Source organism: Symphalangus syndactylus, chromosome 1 (genome assembly GCF_028878055.3).
Source record: "Symphalangus syndactylus isolate Jambi chromosome 1, NHGRI_mSymSyn1-v2.1_pri, whole genome shotgun sequence".
Classification (NCBI taxonomy): domain Eukaryota; kingdom Metazoa; phylum Chordata; class Mammalia; order Primates; family Hylobatidae; genus Symphalangus; species Symphalangus syndactylus.
The window spans coordinates 146848619-146864383 of NC_072423.2; the positions used below are offsets into that span (position 1 = coordinate 146848619).

Genomic DNA, 15765 nt, shown 5'->3' on the forward strand with positions numbered 1-15765 from the left:
CATAAAATAAAGAATGTGATTAATTTTCTACAACTGTGATACAAAAACAGAGACTGTCAAAATCAAACTTAATGAGCTTTAGCATAGAGCTTATTGTAGGGCAAAAATTAAATTTTAAATACTTAGCTTGGATAGTTTGATGAAAGAATGGTGTACGTGAGGTAGTAAGATGCATTAAATAATCCCATGGGTGTATGGGAAGAAAATACTCAAGATACTGCTTACTACTTATATTCATTTTGTACTGCTTTTCCCAGCAGAATTCAGCATCTAAATGCTAGAGGAGGCCAGGCACGTTTACTCCTGCCTGTAATCCCAGTGCTTTGTTGGGCCAACTCAGAAAGAATACATGAAGCCAAGAATTCCAAACCGACCTGGGCAACATAGTAGATTTTTATCTCTCCAAAAAAAAAAAAATTAAAAATTAGCCAGGCATGATGTTGTGCACCTGAAGTCCCATTTACTCTGGAGGCTGAGGCAGGAGGATTGCCTGAGGCCAAGAGTTCCAGGCTGCAATGAGCCATGATCACGCCACTGCACTATAGCCTGGGTGACAGAATGAGAGCCTATCTCTTAAGAAATGAAAATAAATAAGTGCTAGCAGACCATATGATCTTTCCAGTTTCTAGCCCCTATTGCAGTTTTCTGTAGATTAAATATTTTGTGTATTCCCAGTGTTCCAGCTGTTTCTCTGTACATTGGAGGCTTGTTCTTCTGTCTACTCAAGTCCCTAGATTCAACAAATGTCCTTAGGGATGGACTCAGCTGCTGGCCTGTGATCACCTAGGAAGGGATTGTTTTTCTCTGAAATTTAGTCTCCTGAAACTTTAGGCCCATAGCTTTTGGATGGTTTTAAACAAAATTATGACTTTTCAAAAAAAGACTTATGCAATGTCTTCTCATTATGGCAGGAGCAATTACCTTTAGTAACTTTCTTTATTTTAATTGGAAGAAGAACCTCTGACATTGGCATTGTAATGAGGTTTTGGGTCTTTGACCTTAATGAAGTAATTAAATTCAAATCTATTTCATATCTTATGCATGTAATGAAGGATTAAATGAGAAAATATATGTAAAATGCATGATATAAAGTGTCAAATGTACACTATTGATATAGAGTTGTATTATGACTACATGCTGAAAACACATGGTCAATCTGATCGCTTCCTGAGACCAAAAGCCAGACTTTTTCAGCGACACTTAGGTGTCAAATAATTCTATTCGATTTTTCAGTGGGGCTTAGTGTTTGGTCCATAAACTGCTATCACAGTCTGCAAATCAGTTATGTCAATAAGCATGCTTATTTATTCAGCAGACATATTTTTGTAGCAATAGTTACTCAATGAAAGAAGTAATGTATTGATTCAATTTCTAGTGGAAGCTACTTCTCTCATTGTGAACTGGCTATAAACATTTAATGCTCTAGCTATTTTGAGGACTACTGGTAGGCATTACCCAAAGAAGATAATATGTTCCCATAAAGCAGGAATGCTTATTCCTCTTTACCTCATTTCTGCTAAACTCCATATGCTCTTGGTAGTGAATGCACATTCCTTGAGAGGTACAAAACAATCCTCCATAAATTTAAATTTATGCCCATGAAGAATCAACTTGGGACCATGTTCGGAATGGGAGCTCCAGAAACCTGTGGCAAACACATGGATATAAGGTTATTTTAGACACTATCCCTAAATTACCTTTAAATTCAATGGGGAAAAAGTGACAAGGAACAATATTTAGGGCGGCTAGGATAGTGCTACCTTCTCATGCCTAACATAAGCAAATTAAAACCTAATTACTGCTATGAAGCCTAATAATAACTAGTAAGGTTTATGTCTATCAGACAGCCACTGCAGACTACTGTAAAAACCAGCTACACAACCATCTGAAAGCCCTTCACCTCCCTCTGGTTACAAACAGTCACATGTCTACTCATGTTGTAGTTAAAGCTGATCTTCTATCTTTCAGCAATGAAGTTGTTTCTCAAATGCTGCTATTTGACTGAAAAAAGTTTTGCAGCCAGAGCCTGTTGCAAGTATTGGTAAATTGAAAATACAAAATCAAACCACTTCTCATGAATGATTAAACACTGAAAAACTGCTGCAAGGAGTGTGTGTGTGTGTGTGTGTGTGTGTGTTTGTGTGTGTGCATGTGTGTATGTATTCAGCTTTATTAACTTTAACTTTATTAACTTTATTTAAAATCTAATTTTAAACTGAGGGAGTGAAATATCATTCTTCCTCTCTCATCATAAAACTTTTGGCTTATGGGATTCTGACATTCTGTCACTCTTGCAAAAGTTGAATTCATGAAAGCAGTAGCTGGGCTGAGCCTCCCTAAACAGCTCTTACACAAGTGCTCTCTATTTTGTGCAACAAGAAATTTCAGAAGCCCAGAGATAGTGATTGAGAGAGACAGGCTCTGAAGTCTTTTATTTCAACTTCTTGGAATCACCACCTTTTTAATACAGACCAGTAAAAATCAAATTTTTCTGTGTTATCAGATTAATTACTTTTTTCATAGAAACAGTGAGTTGGGAGGATAACAAGCAAGACGCTCTCTGTCCATGCTTCCTCCTGAAAACACGGGAATAAATATTTTAACCGTTTTTTTAAGAGATGAATGGGTAGTTCAATATTGCTTGGCTATTTGTCCTTCCACTTGTGACAGATTACCGCTGCGTATTTTTTTCTCAATCTCTGGAATCATGGCTTATAGAAAACAATTATGTACTGAATTAGTAATTGTATCAAAAGTCCATTAGGCTTATTGTCAAAGAGTGTGCTTGGATTTATCTATTATAAATAGTAATAAAAATATAGAAACACAAAAACAGTATTATAACTAAAATAATCCCCCTACAGAGGAAAGTTATGCACTGTTATGAAAGCCACTCTTATGAAAGCCTTTCATATTTAGGGATTTCAGGTAAGGCTTCCCTTGATGGGGAAGACTGAAGAGCAAACCAAAACAAGATTAAGAGCTAATTATATAAATATGGGATAGTGGGAACAGGCATGGTGACTCATGCCACTAATCCCAGCACATTGGGAGGCTGAGGCTGGCAGATCACAAGGTCAAGAGATCGAGACCATATTGGCCAACATGGTGAAACCCCATCTCTACTAAAAATACAAAAATTAGCTGGGTGTGGTAGTGCACACCTGTAGTTCCAGCTACTCGAGAGGCTGAGGCAGGAAAATCGCTTGAACCCTGGGAGGCAGAGGTTGCTGTGAGCCGAGATCATGCCGCTGCACTGCAGTCTGGCAACAGAGTGAGACTCCATCAAAAAAAAAAAAAAAAAAAAAACCAGGGAAAGAATTATAGTGGGAAAATACGTGAATAAGAAGACCAAAGTCCAGGAGACAAGAAGTATTTTACGTTTGAGGAATAAAATCTTATTGAATCATTCAGATTGAGGAAGTTCATGTCATCAGAGGAGGGGAGAGAGAAATACAAAGAACAGATTTTGTACTGCTTGAACTCCATTTTGGACTCTCGATATTCGTCCGATTACCAATGCAGTCTTTGGGAGTTTTTAAGCAGAGCAATTTACAATGCAAATTGTATTTGCATTTTGAGTAAGTCATTCTGGATATAGAAAAGAGGAACATTTTTTGGAGAGACAATCAGGCAGAGCACTTTAGAGGTGGTCACTGTAGCCCAGGTGAGAGAGTGGGGGGCTAGATCCCATGATAGCAATGAAGACAGAATGAGAAAAATTTTTCAAGAACTATAGAGAAGGTAAAATCTGGCAAGACTTGGTGATTGGAAATGGAAATGCGAAGAAGGAAATGACAAGAATTACACTGAGATGTCAGGTGTCGGTAGAGGTTGATATCATTTTCTGGAAAAAATCATAGGAACACAGGAAGAATACCACTTTTTGTGAAGAGACATCCAGATTGCTTAAAGTATCACGAAATGGGACTTTTCCAAATTCATTCAAGTAAATGAGGAAGGTTGAGCCTTGAGGCACAAGACATGGTGAAAGTGGTAGCAATGGCCTTGAGATCAGTACTTGTACCAGACTCAAGAAAAGTTAGTGAGAAATTTGATAGATAGAGACTAGAATATTTGAGTGGAAAAACAAAAGCTTTCACTTTTCTTCGTGCATCTTGTGCTATTTGAGGAGTAAATAATTGGGCCTTATTTAGAGCTGCAAATTTGGGTAAGCCCTGAACTAAACAGGAAATGGTATAAAATGGAAGCAATTCACCAATTTTATTCTCTAAACATTTACTGATTTTCTTCCACGTTTAAGTATTATAATAAGCATTGTGCAGTAATTAACTTGTCAAGCGTCTTTTCTCATGTAATACACAAAGAAACATAATTTTAAAAGTGTGGTATTGCTTTCAGCTTATACCAATCCTTACCCGTTATCCCAATTCATTTAATCAGATTATTTCAGTGATAAGTACATTTTGTAGTTAATGGAATATTTAAAAGGTTGTGATGATGTAACAGCTGGTGTAATATACAAAACATGTTCGATTCATGTTATTCAACACAATTTCATCATAAATTTATCTATACAATAAATATTTTAACACATCTATTATTCTTTCACTTTATGTTAAGTTTATTTGTATCACTTATTTCTATCAAAGTTTCATTTCTAGTCTTTTATTCTCCATCATAAATGACAGCATTAATTTTTACGAACATTAATGATGAGCCATACTCGCTCATAACTATTTATATCTAAGTTGTCTTAGATTTATTGAACAATTTCTGAGTAACTAATGGCTAGCATTTTATTATTCTATGATGACAGAGGGTTTTACAGTATCCAAAGCTTGAGTGAATTCTCCAAAATACAGGAAATGGTGTTTGCTTGTGAAATTATGTATGCTTTCCATAAAAGGTAGAAAGTGTAGCACAGGTTTATGCAGTTTTGAGAGGCAGAGATGAACCTGTCATTTGCAGATATGAACACAGCTCAAGGTGGTTACCCTGTACACTCAAGGAGGGGAATTTAGATATTAGATTCAGGGATGCATGCTCACTGAGTTAGTCAGTCAGTCTCTGGATTACTCAGGGGAAACCTATGTTGATTTTTGGAGCTCTTTCTTTGTCTAGTTCCTACCTTAAATTTAAGATACTCGCTTGGTCCTCCTGCAATAGCATTTCCGTCTCTTTAACTCAGGGATTTCTCCAAGCTCTGTCTGGGTTCTGTTGTCAATGGTGTGGTCCGGGAAATATCCCCAGGCAGAAATCAGGGGCTATTGTAGATCTTACATCGTTTATTTCTCTTCTCAACTGCGGAAAACCAGTCCTTAGCTGCCAGTTGTCCAGTGTTTGAAAATGATTGTTTGATATGGTTTGTCTAGTTTTCTAGTTGTTTATAATGGAATCAGTTATTATCCCCCGATTAGAGATGGAACCTCTCATCTACTGAACTTTTTAATTTAATTTAAAAGTTTTTAATTTTTTAAATTTTAATTTTATTACAGGATAATAATCCATTCTCCTAGTATAAAATTCAAATGTTAGGTAATAAATATTAATTAAAAAAACCCCTCCCACTTTAACTCTCAGAGGCAAGTGATGTTACAAAATCCTTGTGTCTTCTAGAGTTATAGGTATCTATAAAATAAAACAGTAAACTCAGCCATAATGAAATAATGGGATCTAAAGGAATTCAATTGCACAAAATATTTGGTCAAATTTATTGTGAGATTGATAAAAATTATTTTTTACTATTACTGTCACAAAAAGCACAAAATTAATGACTGTGAAACTTATTGCATGCCTTCCTTATTAGTGAATTGAGTAATCCCCGTTGATAGTGAGGCAGTGATTTCTATGACCCCTACCCATCTCATTACTTATAAGTCATGTATGAGTCTCCTACGTTATATAACTTTTCTGACACTTGTGACTGGAATTTTAAATTTTTTTCACACCGGCTAGTGTAAAATGTCATCCTGCCCTGTGTTTAAATAGCATTTCCCTGGTTACCAAAATTAAGCATCATATATTAATTATCTTTTCATGTTTTCATATTTTGTATAATATCTGTATCATTTGTCCATTATTTAATTGGGCTATTTGTATTATTCTTTCTGTATTCTGGATATTAACACTTTGCTGTTTGTATGTTGATTATATTAATATTGTCTTCTAGTTTGTTGGGAGCCTTTTTATTTTCCTGAGAGCATCTATTGATAAATATAAACTGTGAATATTAAAGTTATCAAATGTTCAAGGTAACTTTATTCATTAAGTCTTTACAAGTCTTTTATTTAAAGAATGATATTCTTTTTCCAAACTTTTAAGTTCAGGAGTGCAAGTACAGGTTTGTTATATAATTAAAATTGTATCATGGGAGTTTGTTGTGATTATTAAAGACATATGTGACCTTTGAAACTTCAACAGTTTTGAAATAAATATAGAATACAATTATGTTATTAGAAATATATTCTTTATTGTCATTATAAAGTATATAGTCTTTATAATGAAATGTTTTTAATATTCAAGAAGTTTATGTACTATGGGGGATAAGCATAAAGTTTTTGTAAGGTTAGAATTTCAAGCCCCAAGCTCTGTTACTGAAGGAGTCAGCATGATGAGAATGATTAAACACGAACATTGAATAAATTTCCAAATTGAGTATAAAGAATGATGTGGCAGTTATAAGCATAATGAAGTCGTGAAACTGGATTTAAGTAATGTTGGTGTGTAGCAAAGGGTAAACATTGAAATAATAGAGAAATTTGGGAAACTTCAAATTTTGTGGGGGGATAAGGTGGATTTGGCAAAGAAGGATGAGAAGAATTATCCAGGGAGGTTGGAGAAAAAATAAGAGAATATGGTGTCCTGAAGAAAAGTGAAAAAATATTTCAAGGAGCAGTGATTGTAGATGTCAAAGGAGTAGAATGTAGATGCTGTTGCTAAGTGTAATGTACTAGAATATATTATACTTGGCATTGTGTACTTTATTTATACATAAAGTATATGGCAAATGTATAAATAGTTACCTATATTAGTCATCTTGAAAACTGTTTCAGTGTAGAAGAAAATAAGCCTGAATGAAAGAGGTTCAAGAGAGAATGGGATTACAGTAATTGAAGACAAATGGTTAGAAATAAGCAGCTATAAAAGAAGAAACAGCTGGCCAGTCGCGTGGTTCACGCCTGTAATCCCGGCACTTTGGGAGGCCGAGGCGGGTGGATCATTTGAGGTCAGGAATTCGAGACTAGCCTGACCAATATGGTGAAACTCTATCTTTACTAAAAATACAAAATTAGCCGAGCGTGCTAGTACACTCCAGTAATCCCAGCTACTTGGGAGCCTGACGCAGGAGAATTGCTTGAACCTGGGAGGCGGATGTTGCAGTGAGCCGAGATTGTGCCGTTGCACTCCAGCACTCCAAGAGCTAAACTCCACCTCAAAAAAAAAAAAAAGAGAAATAGGATACTGGAGGTAGGCGACCTGGGGGTAAAGAAAGTTGTTAGTTTTTTTCACATTAAATTAACTCTATTTTGTTGTTTTTTGATGTGAAGGACTTAGCAGAGGAATTAAAATTGCAGAAGCAGCAGCAAGAAAATTGCAGGGATGATAGCCGTGAATAGATAACAGGTGTGATGGTTAATACTGCGTGTCAATTTGATTGGATTGAAGGATACAAAGTATTATTCCCAGGTGTGTCTGTGAGGGTGTGGCCAAAGGAGGTTAACCTTTGTCAGTGAACTGGGAGACCCAAGCCCACCCTCAATCTACGCGGGCACCATCTAATCAGCTGCGAATGCGGCTGGAATAAAAGCAGGCGGAGCAAAGAGAAAATACCAGACTAGCTGAGTGTCCAGGCCCATCTCTTTCTCCCGTGCTGGATGCTTCCTGCCCTTGAACGTTAGGCTCCAAGTTCTTCAGCTTCTGGACTGCTGGACCTACAACAGTGGTTTGCCAGGGGCTCTCGGGCCTTCAGCCACAGACTGAAGGCTGCACTGTCGGCTTCCCTACGTTAGAGGTTTTGGGACTCGGACTGGCTTCCTTGCTTCTCAGCTTGCCGATGGCCCATCGTGGGACTTCACCTTGTGATCCTGTGAGTCAATACTTCTTAATAAACTCTATTTTATACGTACCTCTATGCATTTAATCCTGTCCCGCTGCAGAACCAGAATACAACAGGAGACAGGACCTAGTCACAGTTAGAGGGGTGGGCATTAGAAGCAAAGACAGTTCATCCATATGAAAAGGAGAGGTAATAGAATGTAGGACATGAAGGTGAGCAGATGTAGCGACCAGAGATTTTGAAGTTCTTGGCAGATTACTCCTTTTTTACAAGTGAAACAGAAACTCATCAACAAGAGTGAAAGTGGGAAGGAGAGAAAATAAATAAAAACTGTTACTCTGAAAAAGCATGAGAGTGAATGGAGCAGGGAGTATTAATTTTTTGGGAGAAATATAAAGACATGAGCTTTGCAATCATGAATTTGAGCTGAAACAAATCAACCAGATTTGCTCTTAGTTATTCTATTTTAAATTTCAGTTTCATTTATTTAAAAATCTGAACACAATATCCATAATTACAGTCTTTTTCAGAAACGTTTCACTGCCCTAAAAATCTTCTGTGCTCCACCTACTCATCCCTCTGTCCCCCATAACACCTGTCAATCACTGATTTTTTTAAACTGCCTCCATAGTTTGGCCTTTCCTGGAATGTCATGTAGTTGGAATCATACAGTATGTAGCATTTTCTGATTGGCTTCGTTCTGTTAGAAACATGTATATGAGATTCCTTCGTGTATTTTTATGTCTTGATAGGTCATTTGTTTTTAATGCTGAATACTATCTCATTATCTGAGTGTATTACAGTTTATCCATTTACCTAATGAGGGACATCTTGGTTGCTTACAAGTGTGGCAAATAAAGCTGCTATAAACGTTCTTGTGCTGGTTTTAATGAGGACCTGTTTTTAACTTCATTGGGTATATACCAAGGGGCATGATTGCTAGATTACATGATAAGATTATGCTTAGTTTTGTAAAAATGCTGCCAAACTGTCTTCCAAAGTGATGAAACGTTTTATTCCTGAAATGAATGAGGATGCACATTGTGCAACATCCTTACCAGAATTTGGTGCTGTCTGCTTTTCATATGCATCAGGTTCCATCGTCATAATTATTCTGCACTTACTTGGAAAATTAAAGTCTTCAACTCATTCCCTGAATCATTTCTTAAACAATCTTGAGTGAGTTCCTTAAAGTCTAAAAATCTCCAGAAGATAAAAGTTAACTGTGTATTGAGAGCCGAAGGTGGCAACACCAAGAAGTGATATTAAATTGGTGATGATATAAAACCTCAGCTGAAAAATTCTTGTATCTAAGGAAGAGGTATGATTTTTCAGACATATTTCCTACATTTCCTTCTCTTTTACATGTGTAAACTTAAGATAGTCTGGAATAGCATATTCTTAGGAAAAGCAGAACATTTCAAAAAATTTATAATGTTTAGAAATTTAGATCTAACATTTTCATGGTAATTAGACTAGACTTAGCTAAACAGAGCCATTTATTAACCTTTTGTGTATATTGTTTTAGACACATTTAGTAGATGATAAACTACTGAAGGAGAATAAAATAGTGTAAGACTACTTTGAGGAGGTATCTAATAAAAATAAGATAATTGTGGCATTTCTACTACCCACACTCCCTTTAGAATACTAATAGGATAATAAAAATCACTAGTATGTAAAACAAGTCACAGTGGTAAGAAGCATAAAAGTATAGGTAGCAAATTTCAGTGAAGAATATTAACACTCGTTAATGAGCTCATAAAATCAAACGCTTAAAACCAAAGTACTTAAGTATCTCAAAGTTGGTTTTAAAGGGTTTTGTTGTGGTGGTGGTTTTTGTTGTTGTTGTTTTGCCAACAGCCTTCTTCTTATTAATACAATGGTAGTAGGCCAGTGAAAATTCATATGAAGAATTTCAGAAATAAGTATTTTATAGAGTTAAATATTAATGTTTATAATTTATTACTGTAAATTAGTCGCAAAAATGAAAAGATACAGAGTGAATTGGAAAGGAAGGAAATATTAAAGGAAGTAGAATAAGTAGGGTTTAATTAAATCAAAAATTAGAAGAAAAATATTTGCAACCAGTAGGCGGTCCTCAAACATTTCCCAGTGGGAACAAAGTGGGTATGTAGTATGGATAGCAAGTATGGTTACAGCCTGCTTTTGTACCTTTTGAAAAGCACAGTGAGGGGAAGGTAATAGTTTGGTTTAGAGTACATGAATGTCTGTCTCGTTCTGAAGGTGTATAAAGGAGGTTGGGGACTGATTGTCTAAGACAATGAAGCACAAGGCAAAAAGTATGTATGCAGAAGTCAAACCGTAGTGGATTTTAGTTCTTATTTGGTCATTTAACTGTACAAGACTCTGGCAGCCAACTTGTCACAACTTCATAATCTCATCTGAAAGTATGAATCTTAATAGCTATCTCACCAAGTTGTTGGAAGAATCAGTGTATTAGCATACACAGTGGGACTTGGGTAGAATTTGAAACAGAAATTGCTCAATAAATGAAACATTAATCTTATCAAACTCTGATCATTAGCCATAGATAAGCAGATGTTCTCTCAAGAGTTAGAGGGAGAAATTTGGCATCAGTGTGGGCTTTTTCAAATTACTAGCTCACTAATAACTTGTTACTTTAATTTTTATTATAATAAATTATGTACACGCATACATATATATGTATATTATTCAGGGTTCTCCAGAGAAATAGAATCAGCAAGACATATAGAAATATATAAGGAAAGATTTATGGTGGGAATCAGCTCATATTCATTATTATGGAGGCCCACAAGTCCAGTGTTCTGTCTGTAAGCTGGAGAACCCATCTTCTGCTTTTTGTGCTATTGGGGCAGGTCCCAGTAAGTTGGATGATGCCCACCAACACTGGTGAGAGTGGACCTCTTTTACTGCTGATTCTTGACTACAGATTCAAATGCTAATACAGAAACACTTTCACAAATCTCCCAGAAATGTGTTTTCCCAGCTGTCAGGGCATTCCTTAACCCAGTCAAGTTGACTCGCAAGAATAACCATCAGGCCAGCACAGTGGCCCACAACGGTAATCCCAATACTTTGGGAAGTAAGGTAGGAGATTTGCTTGAGGCCAGGAGCCAAGATCAACCAGGGCAACATAGTGAGACCCTGTCTTAAAAGAAATAGCTAGGCATGGTGGTGCAAACCTGTAGTGGGATGATATCTTGAGCCCGGGAGTTTGAGGTGACAGTGACCTATAATGACACCACTGCATTCCAGCCTGGGTGCCACAGAGAGACCCTGTCTTAGTTAAAATAATAATAACTATCACAATATGTACATTCAACATTGTACTATTTGAACAAATATAATGCTTGTTGTATGTGTGTATATATGATTGATATGGAACTTGTCATATAATTCCTTAATTTGGAATTGTTTCAGATTATTTTATCTTGTAGCTGTAAGACCCTCATTAAAAGATTCTGAAAGATTTGGATAGAAATTTGGTTTTATCTCCAACAATTTATAGCACAAAGTTGTCTTGTAAATAAAATCCAACCAATAAAGACATAAAACAAGTTCAAATATTACCTCTATTTTGAGCCAAAAATGAAAATTTAATCTTAGTACATTTTGAGTCACATGCATTTTCTTTTGCTTTAATAACAATCACTGGAATGCAAATGAATCATGAATGGATATGTCATTTGTTTAAATAACAACAGAAAGGACTTTTGTTAAAAACCTTTTTATATTTAATAATGTTTGCTGCTACTTTTATATACAAATTACAAAAATTTGTATTTACAATTACTTATTAGTTGCTTTACTTGTATTCTGGCAGCAACCCCACAATTCTTTTGTTATGGATTGGAAAACATACCACTTCTAGAAGGTGATAATATTTAGATATTTAAATATACTGGAATAAAAAAAGCAAATAAAACTATACATTTTCATTAGACTCATATTGAAATGTAATTCTTTTGCTTTTTAATAGTATGATATTAAACATTAAACTTTTCACTTTGTGTTGCAATGTTTAGAGCTGTATCAGAATCTACTTGTATGGTTTGAAATATTCCACTTCCTTAAACAACAACAAAATAACTCATTGGGTAAGTCCACAGCTTGATGCTAGATTGGAGAGTAAAAAATATGTATCTGAATACTTAATTCTTCTGGCATTGAGTACAGACACTTGGCTGCTTCAGCTATAAAGACATCTAAAGAATGGCTTTAATTACAGCAGATTTGACCTTTTCAAATTTATCTCACACATTTTGGAATGATGCATTTGCAAGATTAAAGCTGTCTGTGACTTAAAAAAGAAATCCAATATCTCTTTGGTGACTAAAATCATTTGGATATGACAAAAGATTTTGTCAAGGACAAGTAATTGATTTTTAGTGTGAATCAAAATCTAACAGTAAATTTAGGTGTTTTAGTTTCTGAGTATGGTTTCAAAGTTCTTGGGAGGATAATTTCTGCAATACGTAATTTAGAAAAGTCTTTTAACAAATTTTTAATGGACATATATGTTTTAATTTTTTATACAGGGCTACCTAGTGTAAGTTCTTTTTTTATTCTTGAAATTAATTCATGGAGCTCTCTATAAAGTAAAACCATGACTAAACATTGAGGAATAATTATGATGACTATTGCTGCAAAATGTGCATCTGATACTAATCAAATAGGTTTAAAAACTAATTTCTAGCATCACTTTCTGTGTGAACACACAAGTTTATGTGTGTGTTCCTGTATATGTGTGGGTGTTTCTGTAGATTTAGAAGTCCATAGACCCAAAATGCCTCGTAATCATCTGCATAGATTTTTAAGATTTTTAAAAATGATTCAGAAGTTTGGATGTTTGCATATGCATATCATTTGGTATGATAATGCAAATCAAAAGTATTTTATTCTCGTTTTCTTGTGTTTAGCAGAGTATCTTTAGTACATCAGTTCTAAGTGCAAAAAATGGTTTGTTTATTTGGAGAATGTTAAATTGTGTTGTTGCCAGTCACTCTTCCCAGTTGCAGGCAGCCGTTCATCAATAGAAAGATTCTATTTCTGTCAACATGGGACTTATTCTTTCCCCTGTAACTTTCCCCAATCTTGTCCTCCCACAGAATGACTTATGCAAAATTTGGCAATGAAAACTAGTACCAATGGGGGATTATTTAAAGATAATACTTTTCGTAGAAGCTTTTTCTTTTCTGTTTTTTTTTTTTTTTTTTTTTTTTTTTTTTTTTTGAGACAGGGTCTCGCTTTGTTGCCCAGGCTGGAGTGCAATGGTGTGATCTCGGCTCACTGCAAGCTCCGCCTCCTGAGTTCATGCCATTCTTCTGCCTGAGTCTCCCGAGTAGCTGGGGCTACACGTGCCCGCCACCATGCCCGGCTAATTTTTTTGTATTTTTAGTAGAGACAGAGTTTCACCATCTTAGCCAGGTTGGTCTCGATCTCCTAACCTCGTGATCCACCCGCCTCAGCCTCCCAAAGTGCGGGGATTACAGGCGTGAGACACCGCGCCCGGCCGCTTTTTCATTTTTTACTTACGTTGACTTATAAGATTTCAGTTCTATTTATTTGTGAATTTTCACCACATGTTTTCACTAATACCTATCACTAACACCTATGTAGTTGACAATTCTGGGTCAAAATTGATATTTTAGTTTTTGGTAGAAACATTTGTTGATGTATTGAATTCATTTTTTAATGTCATGTAGACTTTCTTGCCTAATATTTATTCTAGGGTTGATGGTGAAAAATTCATGATATTTTAATGAAGTTATTTCATATGTATAATGTGATAACAAAATTAAAGAACTTTGGTTTAATCTGAATGCAACAGCATATGGAGGAGAAAGCTTTTCTTATTCTTAATAATCTTATACATAAAAATGAAATGTGAAAATAGTTACAGTTTTAAACTATTTTATCTTAGTAAAATATAATTTTATCTATTTCTGTAATAGAGTACTTCATAAACCTTTGTAATATATTTTAATAAGTATGGGAACAGGTGTGAATTTTATTACAGATTTTAATTCATTCTAAATTACCTCTTTAATGTTCAGTGACCCAGTTACTTATTTCTTTTAACTGAGCATTTCTCCTAGGTGTCATTCAGAATTAGCAGGACCCATGAAATGTAAAATACTATTTATATTTTACAGAGACTCTTGGATTACCACTTCCCTATCAGTTAACACCAAGCAGGTCTTGCAGTCCTTGTAAAACTGCACAAGAAGATGTGGGTAACTTTTATGGTTTAGGGTGAGAACTGTTTGTTAAATTCTCTTCAGGGATAATTTAGCATTGATAATATCACCTTTTTTGTTTCTGAAATAAAAACTAAACATTTTTATAAAGAGTTATTTATAGGTACAGTATTCGTTTTTAAACCATTATACATACAGAAACACATTTGTATAGAATAAGGTTTGCATGTATACAGGAGGAACATTTTAATACTGATATATTCCTTCTCCCAGTTAAATAGGGCAATACATTCTGCCTTTTGAGGCCAGTAGAATGGAAGAGGATCCTTGCAATATGGAGAAACGTTGACCACTGCATGCTTAAACATCAATATTGAGTTTTCTTATAATGTAATGATATCCCATTATAGGGTTGGGATAATTACCATGAAACTACTTTGGGTCATTCTGTGTGTTAAAAGTATCACATTCTAAGTGATAAAAGTAACTACGAAGTGAATATATAAATATCAAGCCTTGAGTTCATCAACTCACCACTATTCAGACTCAAAGACAATGGTACGGTAGGTCTGTGAATGGCACTGCAGAGGTGTTGATTGGGTAAATACCTCTCTGGCTTTCAACCTAGTTGAAACCATGAACAAGCAGCTTTCTTAAATAAAAGATAAGCCTTTAATGAATACCTTATTTACTTTTAAATAAAGATATTAAACAAGATTCATATTTTTCCATCATTTCAAAAAGATTACTGAGAATTTAATTCACAATTTGAGCTGCACAAACCCACTAAAGGTCACTTTTAAAATTAGAATTGGAACTCTTAAAATTCATATAATAAGACCTATGATCAAATGCTGAATTGCAAAAACCAGAGAAGTAAATTTCTTATTTGAGAAATGTAGTTTGGTGGGAAAAGTCTTACAGATACAGGAGCAATAATAAAATATTTTATTATTATTTATTAACTGCCACAGAGGTAAACAAATCAGATTCAGAAATTCAGCTTATATAACTGTGGGTGTGTGTCCATATCTCAGATGCTGATATATTTATTTGTAATTATTTCTTTGACATAGATCGGATATTCATTGGAACCCTTAGTAAAATGCCTAAGAAGTGAATCTATTCATTTATTTAGAATCATCATAATAGCAATTATTGGCAGATGTTTATTTGATGTTTAACACTTGGAGTGATTTCTTAAATTCAGTGCTGTTAAATGGGCACTGAAATTATTATTTTTATTCATTTAATAGCTTCATAATATTTAGTAAATATTAAATTGGCTTTCAGATTTATGTAGGTGATGTGACATTTGTGGTAAAATACTTTTCCAGGGAGTTGGTAATAATTATAGGATACATTGAATAATTTATTAGCAAAAGGAATCCTTATTTGAGGAAATTCATATGGGGGAATGCAGTCTTCACTGAGAAAGTCAGCCCAGAGACTATGTCTTCCTTGTATATGTCATCAAAATAATTGGATACTGTATCATTCATATATATATGTGATTATATCATTCATATATATACACAT

General features: G+C 34.9%; 1 protein-coding gene across 3 annotated transcripts in view; it reads left to right on the plus strand.

Annotated features, from left to right (window-relative positions):
* The window catches only part of SGCZ (sarcoglycan zeta), a 1126701-nt gene that overhangs the window by 737936 nt on the left and 373000 nt on the right, over positions 1-15765 (plus strand). The window lies entirely within an intron of this gene.